The sequence below is a fragment of the Aegilops tauschii genome, chromosome 6, assembly GCF_002575655.3.
Source record: "Aegilops tauschii subsp. strangulata cultivar AL8/78 chromosome 6, Aet v6.0, whole genome shotgun sequence".
NCBI classification, from domain to species: Eukaryota; Viridiplantae; Streptophyta; class Magnoliopsida; order Poales; family Poaceae; genus Aegilops; species Aegilops tauschii.
This window is the reverse complement of record NC_053040.3, coordinates 141,587,727-141,603,709: the sequence shown is the minus strand read 5'-3', so window position 1 is coordinate 141,603,709 and position 15,983 is coordinate 141,587,727.

Genomic DNA, 15,983 nt, shown 5'->3' with positions numbered 1-15,983 from the left:
GCTGAGCCCGTAGAATGGAGTGGAGAGACGGGTGGCTCTCGAGGGTCCGGAATTTGTGCCCAGTGTTTGGTTTCAGTCTTTTGATTGTTTTTTTTCTAAGGCTGGTCGTAATGAGAGTATCGTATAATTAAATTCACGTATGAACGTGAGCCTCTTCATAGCTCAGTAATTTTGGACCGTCCAATCCTCTCCTTGATGCGTTCTAGACCGTCTTGTAACGCCTTTGCCTTTGGTCGCGAAGGACCGCCGGATTTGGGTGTAACGCCCCGAGTCCGATGCGCCAGGTGTCTTTCAGTTATTCACCGTTGTTGCCATTTCATTCGCTTACGTGTTGCACTTTGCTATATCATCATGTGCATTTCATCTGCATGTCTTTCAAAACTTGCATTTGTTCGGGTCTCCCAGTTCTCTCCGTCATCCGCTCCAAGCGCATTCACACTCGCACGCGCCCGCGGCACCTCCGAAATATTATTTTATAAGTGGCATAAAAATATTCTCGGAATGGGTTGAAAGTTGGCGTGCGGTCTTATTATAGTGTAGGTAGACCGCCTGTCAATTAGTCGCATTCGGAATCCGTTTGATAGCCCAACCGTTAAACATATAGCGGCACCGTTGCCGATCAAACGTCGGACATTTTTGGTCTCCGAAAACCCTTGCCGAGCTGCCATCTCCTCTCTCTTCTCAGCCCATGGCCTTCTACATAGCCCACTAGCCCACCTACCTACCCCCTCCGGTCCGGACCGTCCGATCAACATCAAACGGTCCGAAAACGGAGCTAATCCCCTAACCCTAGCCCCCATTTCCTATTTAAACCCCTCCCCATGCCATTTTTGAACATTTTCTAGCCCTCCACCTACCTCCTGCCGCAGCCTCCACCCTCCTCCTCGGTTTCCGTGCCCGGCCAGCCCCGCACCGCCACTTGGCGCCACCACACGGGTCAGCGCCGCCGTCCCCGCCGCCCGCACCCAATCCCGTAGTGCCATGCGTCCCTCCTGCCTCACCGCGCCGCCGCGGCCCGCCTAGGCCCGGGGTGAGCCCGCGGAGCCCATCAGGGCTCGTCCCCGAGCCCGCGCGCGCTCGCACCTCCGTCGCTGCTCGCCAGCGCCTCCGCCCCGCCGCCCGCCTGCCGCGCCTCGCCGCCCCTCGCCGCCTGTGCCCCGCCGCCGCCGCTCGCCGTCTCCTCGCGCCTGCGCCGAACCCCGCCGTCTCCCACCGAGCCCCGCCGCTAGCTCGTCTCCTCGCCCCGCCGTCGACGATTGCCGCCGTCTCCGGCCCGGGTCCGGCGAGATCCGGCCGAGGCCGCCGCAGATCTGTCGTCCCTGCGTTGCGCCGTCGTCGGCGCCCGCTGCATCCCGCGTCGCCGGCCGCCGTCGCCTCGGCGCCCGCTGCATCCCGCGTCGCCGGCCGCCGTCGCCTCGGCGCCGCACCGCGCCTGGGCCTCGCCCATCGCGTGGGCCACGTGGGCCTCCCAGGGCCCAACTCCGCCAGCCTGCTCGGCCTCCACCGCGACCCGATCCACCACCGACAGCCCACGAGGCTAGGGTGAGCGAACCCCCTTATCCCTCGCCCTAGGCGCTTCTAAGGCCAACTCCACCGCGCGACCCTATCCTGTCCGGCCCCGTCCATTTGGGGTAAAACGGACAAACGAGGCGGCCCAGCGCGCGGGAGCAAACGAACTTTTGCCCGTTTTGTGTCCGCTTTCGACCCATCTGTGGCCCAAGTTTGCGCCGCTTTTGGGGTGAAACGGACACCACGCGGACGCGCGGGTAGTCTGCGCGTGTCCTCCCCTGGCCCGCCCGTCGGTGGCACAGGGCAGGCCTTTTTCTATCCGCCCCCTCCCTCCCTCCGGCCGCACCCCCTCCACTCTTCCCCACTCTTCCCCTCGCTGCCGCCGCCGCTACCATTGCAGCCGTGCAGTTCGGACGCTAGCTCGCCCAGCCCCTTCCCCTCGGCGCTGCCGAGCTACCCAACCACGGCCATCTGGTTTGCGCACCCGCCGGCCGGATTTGGGTCGGATCCGGTCGGTCTTGAGCTCGCCCGGCTGTGGGAGGCTGGGCCGCGCCATGGACTGGCCGGGCACCTCGCCGGAAGGCCCTGGCAGGGCCGCAAGGCCACATGCAGGCAGTGGCTCCTCCTCTAGCCGCTCGGATCTGCACCGTCGGTGGTCCGCCGGCAGATACACGAATGGCGGTCGGCCGGGCTCGGTGCTTGCCCAAAAGCTCGCCGGCGCACCGTTGCCACTCATTAAGTGCGACCACTGCCCAAGGATGGTCGTGCGCCGCGTGTCTACAACGCCGGAACATCCCGGATGGGTGTTCATCAAGTGCTTAAACGATGGGGTACGCACTTTTTTTAGCTTCGGTTTGTCCTCTAGATTTGACTACTTGTGCTAACTTCAAATTTTGTTGTGTAGAATGGATGCAAGTTTTGGTATTGGGAAGAAGAGTACATCGATATATTGATAGAGTGAAATTTAGTACATGTTCGTGCACTTTTAGCTAGCATAGAGGCTGTAAATGAGACAAGTGCACTTGTTGCTAGATTAGAGGCTAGACACGAGACTAGGTCTGAGGAAGCAACATCGACTTCTGGCTTGAAGAAGAAAGGAGGATGCCAGATCGAGCCTCCTCCACAGATCAACAATGAGTGCATCGAGAAGGCCCTAACCCAACTCAAGGGAGCAGTTATGAAAGTTGGGTATCTTCTAAAATGTATTCTAGTGGTTCTTGTTTTCTTTGGTCTTGCTTTACTAGTCAAAATGTGATGATGTATTTTTCATGTACCAAAAATAAATGATGAAATAAAGTTAAGGACTTGCAAAGAAATAATACGTGGACAGGATGCGGCCGGGATGCGGCCGGGCGCTGGGCGCACGGCCACCGCATCCCAGGACAGGCCCGGACACGACCCCATCGCCCTACCCAAACGGACAGAATTCGGACAAAACAGACGTCCGTTTGGGGTCGCGCGGTGGAGTTGGCCTTAGCTATCATGCGCCCACTCCGTGTTTCTTCTTCTTCTGAATTCGTCCAAGTCCCTCGAAATCGGCATTATGTGTGCATCTTCATCATCCCATAACTTGGTGCATGTTGATCCGTTTCGTGTGTATAATATGGCAAATTGTTCATCTCTGAATGCTCTACATGGTGGTATAGTTTGCATGCATGTTACTTTTGATCTTGATGCCTTAATCCTTGTTGCAAAAGTGCTAAATGTTATAACTTGCTGAAAGTTGTCATAACTTGCTGATTTGTCTTTTTTCATAGCATTTTGTGTGTTTATCTTTTGAGCATCATGTCAACATGTTTTACAAGAATATTCATGCCATCTTTACAGTGATGCAATCCATGTATTTGTATGTGCCTTGTGGTGAGTGCATCAAGCTTGTGAAGTAGGGTACTTGATGTTGCTGATTTCTGTGATGATGATTTCTGCCAAGTCTGTGAACCTGTTATCATTTGCATAATTGCCATGATGTTTTAAGTATGTTCTAGTGGTTTCTGTTAGTAGCTCAGTGTTCTTATTTTGTAGTGCTCTACATGTACATACTTTCAATGCCATATGATGCCTCATATATATCCTGTAGCATATGTTTTCCTTGCCATCAACATGCCTAAATGATGTTCTAGTTTTTTGTTAACTTCATGATGCCATGTTGTGAGCTTGTTATTAATTTTTCTATGCCTCTTCTGGAGATGCTCCAATTACATGAGTTGAAGTATATCATGTCTACTACATGCTCATGTCTTTTGCACATTTATTAAAGCTGCTATGCTTACTGTTATGTCCCTCCAAATTCAGCATCATAATTTTTTTGTTTTGCATTCCCAGATTTCCTCCAAGTCTGAGAATCTGTTGTTAACTTGCAATCTTGTCCTGATGAATGCCACTGATCTATGGGTTATATGGAGATGCTTATTAATCACGTTTTGCCATGTTTTACCTGTACTTTAATGCCATGCTTTTATTTGCTATGATTTTGCATTGTAGCATTCTTGTTTTATGCCTCCAACATGTCAACATGTTATTCCTGCTCACATGTATGCCCTGTTTTTCACTGTCATAATCTGTGTTATTAAGTTGCTTTTTGCATTGATCATCTTGGATTAATCTTGATGCCTATGAACCTGAACCTTAATGATATTCGAAGCATGTAATCTGTTCTTTGAGTGCATATCAAGTTTGTGCCCATATGTTTCATGTAGCATGTTGTTTCCTTGATTGGAAAATGTCTACTTGCTGTTTTGGACAGCTTGTCCTTTTAAACTTGTTTCGTGTGTGTGTTGAACCGTTGCTCCGTTTTGAGCATGCTCTATATGAAACTTGCTTGGTTTTGCATGTAGTTTCATGTTACCTTGTTGCATCCATGTTTTGGAGTGTTTGTGATGTTGTTTTGCTTGCATTTGCATCAATGCCATGTTTAACTTGTTTTGCTCATATCTTCTAGGCCGTAGCTCCGAATTAAATGAACCTTATATGTAACTTGACTAGAAAGACGCGTAGATCCTCTTGGTGCACTTTAACTTGTTGTTTAACAACTTCAACATAATGTGTTATTCAGATCTGGACCAATTTCGAAATTTGCTTATGAGGACTTACCGGAGTTGTTATATGTTGTTTCCGGCCTCATTTAAACTTGCCTTGATGTGTTGTTCTTGTTTGCATCATCTCTTGCCATGAGTAGCATCATTTAGACTTGTCATGCATCATACTTGGTTGAGCATCATGCCATGTTATGTGTTGTGTGTTTACCATGTTGTTTGCTTCTTTCCGGTTGTGCTCCTTCTCAATAGTTCATGATTCGTTGCGATTGTGAGGATTCGTTCGACTACGTGGGATCGTCTTCTTCATGGACTCGTTCTTCTTCCTAGCGGGATTTCAGGCAAGATGACCGTCACCCTGGATCTCACTACTACCTTTGCTATGTTAGTTATCTCGATGCTATCGCTATGTCGCGCTACCTACCACTTGTTTACCAAGCCTCCCAAATTGCCATGATAACCCCTAACCCTTTTCACCATCCTAGCAAACCGTTGTTTGCTATGTTACCGCTTTGCTCAGCCCCTCTTATAGCGTTGCTAGTTGCAGGTGCAGGTTGTTCCATGTCGGGACATGGATACCATGGATATCATGGGATATCACAATATCTCTTATTTAATTAAGGCATCTATATACTTTGTAAAGGGTGGAAGGCTCGACATTATGCCCGGTGTTTGTTCCACTCTTGCGGCCCTAGTTTCCGTCATACCGGTGTTATGTTCCTTGATTTTGCGTCCCTAACACGGTGAGGGTTTATGGGCCCCTCTTGACAGTTCGCTTTGAATAAAACTCTTCCTGCAAGGCGCAACATTAGTTTTAACATTTGCCATAATAATATTGAACTAAATAATTAATTAGCATAGGGCGTCATGAACCCGAGGTTTCTTTCTACATAAACAGGGTGGGCCAGTGCTGTTGGTGTTGGTCCCAAACAGGTAGACTGCGGGGCCACCACGAGGAAACTCGAGGATCTGGTTTTACTCGTAGGATGTCCCATCCGGACGTGGCCTGAGACGAGATACGCGCGGCTACTATCAGGGTGTCGGCACGCCGGGAGGTCTTGCTGGACTTGTTTTACCATTGTCGAAATGTCTTGTGCACCGGGATTCCGAGTCTGATCGAAGGGTCCCGCGGTGGAGGATTGTCTCCGCGGATCGTGAGATTGTCATGGGCTAAGTTGGGACACCCCTGCATGGTTTAAACTTTCGAGAGTCGTGCCCGCGGTTATGTGGCAGATGGGAATTTGTTAATATCTAGTTGTAGTGAACTTGAAGTAAACTCAATTAAAATACACCAACCGCGTGGGTAACCGTGACTGTCTCTTTTCGGGGAAGTTCGAGAGGAGAACACGGTTGGGTTATGTTTGAACGTAAGTAGTTCAGGATCACTTACTAATCATTATTAGTTCGTGACTGTTTGCGTAGATTATCATATTACTCTTGTACTCGTAAGTTAGCCACCATACAATTCTTAGTCGCTTGCTGCAACCTCACCACTTATCCAATCCTTACCCATTAAGCTTTGCTAGTCTTGATACCCATGGTAATGGGATTGCTGAGTCCTCGTGGCTCACAGATTACTACAACAACAGATGCAGGTACAGGTAACGCGATGATCATGACGTGAGAGCGATGTTTGCTTGTCTTGGAGTTCTTCTTCTTCGTCGTCGATCTTGGGTTAGGTTCCTGGTCGGTGTCCTGGGCTAGCAGGGTGGATGTCATTTGAATTTCTGTTTGTGTTTCATCCGTAGTCGGATGTTGTTCTCATGTATGATGTTTGATGTATTCGTGTGGCATTGTGTGCCTTTGTATGTATCCCCAGCTATTATGTAATGGTACAATGTAATGATATCCACCTTGCAAAAGTGTCTCCAATATGCGCTTCTATCCTTGGTGGGACCTTCGAGTTCCTTTAGAATAGAGTCGCATATTGGGCGTGACAAGTTGTAATGATATCAACTTGTCACGCCCAATATGCGACTCTAGTCATGCCCAATATGCGACTCTATCCTAAAGGAACTCGAAGGTCCCACCAAGGATAGAAGCGCATATTGGAGACGCTTTTGCAAGGTGGATATCATTACATCGTACCATTACATCATAGTTGGGGATACATACAAAGGCACACAATGCCACACGAATACATCAAACTTCATACATGAGAACAACATCCGACTACGGATGAAACACAAACAGAAACTCAAACGACATCCACCCTGCTAGCCCAGGCTGCCGACTAGTAACCTAACCCAAGATCGACGACGAAGAAGAAGAACTCCAAAATAGGTAAACATCACTCTCACGTCATGATCATCGCATTACCTGTACCTGCATCTGTTGTTGTAGTAATCTGTGAGCCACGAGGACTCAACAATCCCATACCATGGGTTTCAAGACTAGCAAAGCTAATGGGTATGGAATAGATAAGTGGTGAGGTTGTAGCAGCGACTAAGCAATGTGTGGTGGCTAACTTACGAGTACAAGAATAATACGATAATCTACGCAAACGGTCACGAACTAATAATGATCAATAAGTGATCCTGAACTACTTACGTTCAAACATAACCCAACCGTGTTCTCCTCTCGAACTTCCCCGAAAAGAGACAGTCACGGTTACGCACGCGGATGGTGTATTTTAATTGAGTTAACTTCAAGTTCACTACAACCGGATATTAACAAATTCCCATCTGCCACATAACCGCGGGCACGACTCTCGAAAGTTTAAACCCTGTAGGGGTGTCCCAACTTAGCCCATGACAAGATCACGATCCACGGAGACAATCCTCCATCGCGAGACCCTCCGATCAGACTCGGAATCCCGATGCACAAGACATTTCGACAATGGTAAAACTAATCCAGCAAGACCTCCCGGCGTGCCGACACCCTGATAGTAGCCACGCGTATCTCGTCTCGGGCCACGTCCGGATGGGACATCCTACGAGTAAAACCAAATCCTCAAGTTTCCTCGTGGTGGCCCCGCAGTCTACCCGTTTGGGCCCAACACCAACAGCACTGGCCCACCCTGTTTATGTAGAAAGAATCCTCGGGTTCATGACGCCCTATGCCAATTAATTATTTAGTTCAGTATTATTATGGCAAATGTTAAAACCAATGTTGAGCCTTGCTGGAAGAGTTTTATTCAAAGCGAACTATCAAGAGGGGCCCATAAACCCTCGCCGTGTTAGGGACGCAAAATCAAGGAACATAACACCGGTATGACGGAAACTAGGGCGGCAAGAGTGGAACAAAACATCAGGCATAAGGCCGAGCCTTCCATCCTTTACCAAGTATATAGATGCATTAATTAAATAAGAGATATTGTGATATCCCATGATATCCATGGTATCCATATCCCAACATGGAACAACCTGCAACTGCACCTGCAATTAGCAACGCTATAAGAGGGGCTGAGACAAGAGGTGACATAGCCAAACAACGATTTTCTAGGATGGTGAAAAGGGTTAGAGGTTATCATGGCAATTTGGGAGGCTTGATAAACAAGTGGTAGGTAGCGCGACATAGCGATACCATCGAGACAACTAGCATAGCAAAGGTAGTAGTGAGATCCAGGGTGACGGTCATCTTGCCTGAAATCCCGCTAGGAAGAAGAACGAGATCTGAGAGGTGCGGCGGGTGCATGTGAGAGTGTCGGATTCTGAAACGGACAACGGAGAAAGTGTCCGGATGCAAGTTTTGAAAAACATGATGATGAAATGCACATGGTGAAATGGCAAAGTGCAACACGCAAGCGAATGACATGGCAACGACAGCGAATAACTGGGAGACACCTAGCGCATCAGACTCGGGGCGTTACAACTCTCCTCCACCAACAAGAGATCTCGTCCCGAGATATTAGGAACAAGACGAAAGAGAACGAGGACAAGGTAACCACGAGTCTAAGAGAGAAGATGAACAAAGTCGAGAGCACTCGGGTAGAAAAGAGGAATGTTGATTATGACGAGAATCAAAAGCCCAAAGAACAAGATGGACTATGAAACCACTCCGGTTAGAACAAGATAGAAAGGGAATAAGAACAAAAGAATTCGGATAGCGTCCGGGTAGAAAGGAATGCAGAGATTGGCACAAAAAGATTTCAAAAGAGGACTTGACACTCCGGTAAAATGAATAAGCAATGATTAAACTGGATGATGGGCGAAAAGAGCAACATCACACTGCCTCCTGAATGGAAGAATAGAAGCTAACTCGTAGAAAGGAAAAGAAACAAAGGAGGAACAAAAGACAACTTCTACCATGATTGAATTGAGAAGCGTCCTTGCAAGGAAGGATTGCACGGAGTTGTTGGAAATTTAATAATGAAATGCATAAGCTTGTTGTGGGCTTATGGAAAAACATCTCAAAACTTGAGGTGAAATTATGCGACAACCGAATGCTTGAATTGCCGAGAAGAACGAAGAAATGCAAAACTCCACTTCAAAAGAATACGGAGAATTATTTGCACCTCGAGACGCGAGAAGAAAAGATACTTGCGGTCCTCGAAAAGAATCTTGATGAACACTTGAAGAATGAATTAAATCCTTGCGAACCACCGTGAAGAACTCCGGTAACAAAAGAATGATGAGATAGAATTGAAGGATGAAAAGAATAAGATTTGAAGACTTGCAATGATTTAGATGGAGCTTCGCGATGAGACAAGCGAGAAACTTGGAACTCCAGAAAAGAAAAGATGAACAACTTAGGACCGAGAAATTGATATCGTGAACGAACTCCGGAAGAAGGAATTAGATCATTTGGGTGAAACAATAGTAAGCATTACGTTATGCATATCCTTCATCAATTTAAATTGATGAGAAGCAATGGATTCGCATACTACTTATTCGCATTGGAAAAAGATTACGGTGAGATATAGCGCAAAACTTGGGAAGGTCTTCATGAACCACCGGTAGGGCTGGAAAGAACGAATGAATTGATAAGATAAGAACGAAAGTGAAAATCTTAAATGAACCACCGTGACAATGAAATGAACGAAGAGAAGAGAACGAATCATCGGAACGAATTAGAAAACGAACGAAGATACTTGAGTGAATCAAGATGCAAGAGAACGAAGGGATCACAAACTGATTAAAGAAAGCTAGAACGAAGCACCGGTACAAATATGGGAACGAACGAAGCTGAAAACTTGGAACGAATAAATATTCTGACATGATGACCTCCGGATAATGGAAACGGAAAGCAACTCCTGAAATACTCCGGATGGGTAGGGAGGGAATCACACGATTGGAAACAATTTGGGAGGACAACATCAAGCTAGCACCACAAATCTCCGAGAGAACGGACAAGATTTGGAGGAAAAATCTTCTTCGGTATTCAAATGTTGAGAATGACGACGAGGAACACCACCAAACTTGTTGAGATACTCCGGGAGAACGAAAAGCGAAGAGGTTGAGCCATCAATGAAAATAATTTGAAATCGATCTTGGAAAGGCATCTGACAGATGGAATCCATACTTACGTCACACCTTGAAGAGAATTTGGGAATAACTCTGAAAAATTAGAAGATTCAGGTAAGATCCTCGGAAAAGACCTGTGGGTTAGTGTCGGTGTCAAAACCGGCGGATCTCGGTAGGGGGTCCCGAACTGTGCATCTAAGGTCGATGGTAACAGGAGACGGGGGACATGATGTTTACCCAGGTTCGGGCCCTCTTGATGGAGGTAATACCCTACTTCCTGCTTGATTGATCTTGATGAATATGAGGATTACAAGAGTTGATCTACCACGAGATCATAATGGCTAAACCCTAGATGTCTAGCCTGTATGATTGTGATTGCCTCTACGGACTAAACCCTCCGGTTTATATAGACACCGGAGGGGCCTAGGGTTGTACAGAGTCGGTTTACAGAGGAAGGAATCTTCATATCCGAACGCCAAGCTTGCCATCCACGCAAAGGAGAGTCCCATCCGGACACGGGACTGTCGTCTTCTGTGTCTTGTATCTTCATGGCCCATCAGTCCGGCCCACATCACATAGGCCAGACGCCAGAGGACCCCTTAGTCCAGGACTCCCTCAGTACCCCCGAACCAGACTTCAATGACGATGTGTCCGGCGCGCTGATAGTCTTCGGCATTGCAAGGCGGGTTCTTCCTCCGAATACTTCAATGCGTCTGATCCGAAGAGTTATACTCGGCTTTCCATTTAATGTTGTACCCATTTGCTTATGCGCCTCCATTGCTTCGGCTTCCACGTGTCGAGCGAACACGAAAGGTCAGAGTATTTTTGCGCATAACACCCTGGCCATGTAAGAAAGGCGTATATTTAAGTGGATTAGATCTCAGATGCCATCTCACACCAGGCGGAAAATCCTTAGAGCTTGCTAAGAGAAACCACTCCAGCATGGCTAGCGTTCCCAGTTCTTCCTCCCGCCCCCATGGCTCCGAAAAAGGCGATTGGGAGAAATGTTCAGTATCCCATGACCAGCTGAGTAAGCTTCAAACATAGGGATTCCTTCCCCCCGCGGATCTAGTTCCCGTCCGGGCAGGATTAACCTCTTTTACAGGCGAAGCCCTATCGGAAAATTTCCCTAATCCAACCAGGGGGAGCGAGTGTGCTTCATATCCTTCTTAATAAGAGGCGTCGGGTTTCCAATCCACCCCTTCCTCTGAGGTCTTCTGGAGTACTACGGACTCCAACTGCACAACCTCACTCCAGCCTCCATCCTGCATATCGCGGGTTTTGTCGCTCTTTGCGAGCTATTCCTGGGCTGCGAGGCCCACTTTGATTTATGGAGGAAACTTTTCTATCTCGTCCCTCGTACCCAAAAGGGATCCATATTCGAGGTGGGCGGCGCCGAGATATGGCGCATAGCCGGGACCGGATACTTGTCCGGCACGCCAAAGAAGGCATCCGAAGAGTGGCCCTCGGAATGGTTTTATATTGAAGATGTCGCTCTCCCCGATCTAGTCCGAATGGGCCTTCCCGAATTTTCTAGCGCTCCGTTGAGGAAACGCCACAGCTGGCGTCCTCAGAGCCTCGAGGAGGAAGACAACGCAGAAGTCCAACAATTAATGGGCAAGATAAGGACACTTGCCCAGTCCAGAGTATCAATAATCGAGGTAATGGCAACTTCCATAGCGCGAGGTGTTCAGCTGCTCGAATTCAAGGGGCTCCCTATGTGGCACTACAATGGGGAAGATGACGCCTCACGCCGCGGACATAAGGGTCCGGATTCCCTCACCGCCCTGGCCGCAATATTGGCCGATCTATATAAAGGGGAGAAAGAGGAGTTCACTCATCTTACGCGCCGAGAGGGATTTTCCATGTACAATCCTCCTACCTGGGTGAGTTTTAATCCCACCACTTTATTCAATCCTCTCCCCGAGTTATGTTTAACCAACATTAACCCGTCCGTCAAATAGGAATGGCGAAGGGTCGCTGCGGGGATTCATAGCCCCGCTCCACAGCCGAAGGACCATAACCGGGACCTCGATCCCGGATTCGAAGAAGATCCAGACATATTCGTGGAGCTCAAGGAGGGAGTCTTCTACTAGGCGAGCTATGATGGCACAGAAGTGGCCATCACGGCCGATTATCCCGGCCTCCTTCCTGCCTCATATGTAAGTAGCCAGGAGACATTTCCTCCAGAGGAGCTTCCTCATTATGCCTCACCCGCCGCACTATCTTGTGCTCCAAAGGGGAGGCGCTCGACGCGTCATATTGCACCAGAGGTGTCTCAGAAGAGAGCGGCGCCTGCGTCGGGCGGGTCTTCGAAGAGAAAGGCAAATGACAACACGGCCGAACCTTCCTCAAAGAGGTATGGCTTTAAATATGCCCTATGGCAGTCACATCGAACCATGACACTGTCCGCTGTGTTTTATCAGGAAGAGCGTTCGCCGGACCGTGTCCGAGGAGCCTGTCAGTCGGGCCCCCACCAATCAGGTTCCAGACCCTAGTTCTAGGGCGGGGGCAGACATGGGAGTAATGCCGGATTATCCTCCTTCAGAGGATTCGGACAATGTATCCGTCACGAATTCTGAAGTAGAGAGTGCCATGAATCATTGGCGCCGGAGGGCCGCTCTTCGCGACCCCGACTTTGCTAAAGAGGCGTTCGAGGCCTTTAGCTCGGCTGATGCATACATCCGAGCTGCTCGGGATGGGCTTACCAGAGCCACTGACCAGTATTTGAAAGACACGCGGGTATTACCTCCATCAAGAGGGCCCGAACCTGGGTAAACATCGTGTCCCCTGTCTCCTGTTACCATCGATCCTAGACCACAGTTCGGGACCCCCTACCCGAGATCCGCCGGTTTTGACACCGACATTGGTGCTTTCATTGAGAGTTCCACTGTGCCGTCGGCAAAGGGCTCGATGGCCCCCTTCGATCGTCAGTAATGACGTTGTCTAGGGAGAAACCTTTCTCCCTGGACAGATCTTCGTATTCGGTGGCTTCGTACTGCGGGCCAATTCGCTTGGCCATCTGGAGTAGATCAACAGCTATGCCCCTGGCCATCAGGTCAGATTCGGGAGCTTGAATTACGTTGCGGACATCCTTGGAGATTTGATCTTCGACGGATTCAAGACCGCGGCAACCGCTCCCCATCGCCCCGATGAACATGGCTTAAACCCGTCATCAGGCCGCATCTAGGAGATAGCTCCCGTAGCGGCTCCGGCCCTAAATCCGAAGCAGTTTAAGTCGTCCGAAGATGAGACGCTCAACCCCATCACGGCGCTGGAGCCGCACGCAGATTCCACTTCAAACGGTATCTGCATCAATGGAACCTCGGACTCGCCTCCTATGCCGAACTCCGAACCCTGTGAGCCCGCGTGTACCGAACTCGATCGGTTATCGATCTTCAAGTTCAGCGCCGCAGATCTCTTCCAACACTCGCCCATGGGCGACATACTAAACTCGCTAAAAAGCCTATCCCTGACGGACGGCCCGTCCCCGAACTATGTTCGGTTTGAACTTACGGCGGACGACGGAGAGTTTTGCTTCCCACCCGCCACCCACTTCATAGCCACTGTTGAAGATGTAACAAACATGCCCGATCCCTGCTCCAAAGACATCGACGGTGTGGACGACGACGAGGGGCAAGGCCAGAGCGTACTACCCGCTAGACATGGGATGAGCACCTCCTGGTATGACGTGTGTATGATAGACACACCTTACGGCACTCTCGACGATGAGAAGGAGGATCCGGTCAAGGCCTCATCGCCCAAGAGAAAACACTGCCAGCACCAGAGAAGACGATACTCCGGACAATGAAGACCCTGTTGAGGTAGAATCCGAGCAGGAGGAACAGGAAGGCGGGCAAGACAACCCTGATGAACAGGCCACATGTGGGGACTCGGAGGATAGCAATTATCTCCCCCTCTCCGAGGAGGAGGAGATTCTCGGCAACGAGGATTTTATAGTGCCAAAGGAACCTCTCGAGCAGGAGCGCTTTAAACGCCGGCTTATAGCCACTGCAAGGAGCTTAAGAAAGAAGCAGCTGCAGGTTCAAGCAAGCCAAGACTTGCTCAATGATAGATGGACCGAGGTCTTGGACGCCGAAGAATACGGCCTTAGATGCCCAGGCAAAAGCCAACCCAAGAGTAGGTGGCTCCCTCAATACGATGGCAGGGCGATAGAGCCCATACCACCATCGAACAATGCGGCGGGCCGACCACAGTTCGGTCCAGACAAAGCAGCAACCCAAGCAAGGCACCATACCAACCCATTCGGCCGTCAAAACAAAACAGCTCGGGGGAACACTCGCGATATCAAACAGGACATGGAGGATAGAGCAGGGCGCACAAGATCGATGTACAGGTCATGAAGATATACCCCGACCGACGATGATGGTCGCTTATTTGGACACTACAGAGCTGGCCACGCCCGGTCCGAGCACCGTAAACGGAGCCCGCCGGAGGTGCTTCATAGTGTGGCCCAACACAGAGGAGCCGCACACCCTCTCTGCTTCACTAACGAAGTAATGGAACACGAATTTCCAGATGGGTTTAAACCCATTAACATCGAATCATACAATGGGACGGCAGACCCCGCGGTATGGATCGAGGATTACCTCCTCCACATTCACATGGCCCGCGGAGACGGCCTCCACGCCATTAAATACCTACCTCTCAAGCTTAAAGGGCCAGCTCGGTACTGGCTAAACAGTTTGCCAGAAAATTCTATTGGCAACTGGGAAGATTTGGAAGACGCCTTTCGAGACAACTTCCAGGGAACATACGTCCGGCCATTATGCGCCGATGACTTAAGTCACATTGTCCAGGAGCCCGGCGAGTCAGGTAGGGAGCTCTGGACCAGGTTCTTAATAAAAAAGAACCAGATTGTTGACTGTCCGGACGCAGAAGCCCTTGCGGCCTTCAAACATAGCGTCCGAGATGAATGGCTAGTGCGTCACCTCGGCCAGGAAGGACCCAAATCCATGACAGCCCTTACCACTCTAATGATCCGCTTCTGCGCGGGAGAAGACAACTGGCTTGCTCGTAAAAGCAACGACGCCAGTGGCCCGGGCACTTCTGAAATCCGAGATGGCAACGGTAAGCCATGACAAACCGAATACACCAGTCGCAGTAATATACGCGACGCAGCGGTGAACGCCAGATTTCACAATCCGAAGCCCGGTCAACAGAAGAAGCCATTAAAGGCAAACTAGGATGGACCATCCACCTTTGACAGGATATTGGACCGACCTTGTCAGATTCACGGTCACCCTGATAGGCCAGCTAATCATACCAACCGTAACTGTTGGGTCTTCAAGCAGGCAGGCAAGCTTAACGCTGATCACAAGGGGAGGAGGCCACCGGGCGACAAAGACGACGGATCGGCTCGCCAGCAGAACACCAGGGGCCAGAAACAGTTCCCCTCCGACGTTCGACCACTCCCGGAACGCAAATAGCAGTTCGGCTTCCACCACCCACCTACCGTATTGGCGAAATTTGTACCACGCGCACATCACTATGCACTCAAGATACCATGGGCATCGGCGGAAGCACAACACGGACAACCCTTCAAGCATTCCCGTAACATTTTTTATGTTTTTCTCATTTTTTCTGTATCATCCTTAAAGAACAGGTGACCAACTGGACAACATCTACAACGGACTCTATCGGAGTTCGGATCCGAACACTCACCTAAGGGGCTACTTTCATTAAGGACTTCCCTCCTCGAGGATGGGCGACGCAGACGTGCGACAGGAGGTCCAAAATTACTTTTTGTAGATCGCACTCTTCATTCCGAGCCTGTACTATGCCCTTTTTTTCCTCTGATCCCGACCACGAGCATGTCAAATAGCCGGGTCTGTGGTTCCTTTTTTATATATACATATATATATATATGCATATATTTATCATTGGCACTTCGCTCCGTTCTCAGCAAGCCTTATCCGAACCAATCTTTCATACTCTTTCAACAATAAGTACAGCCTTAACGGCTGCTTTGCAGATGCACCTCGGCACACCCTGCCAGGGGCTCGGCATGGGCACG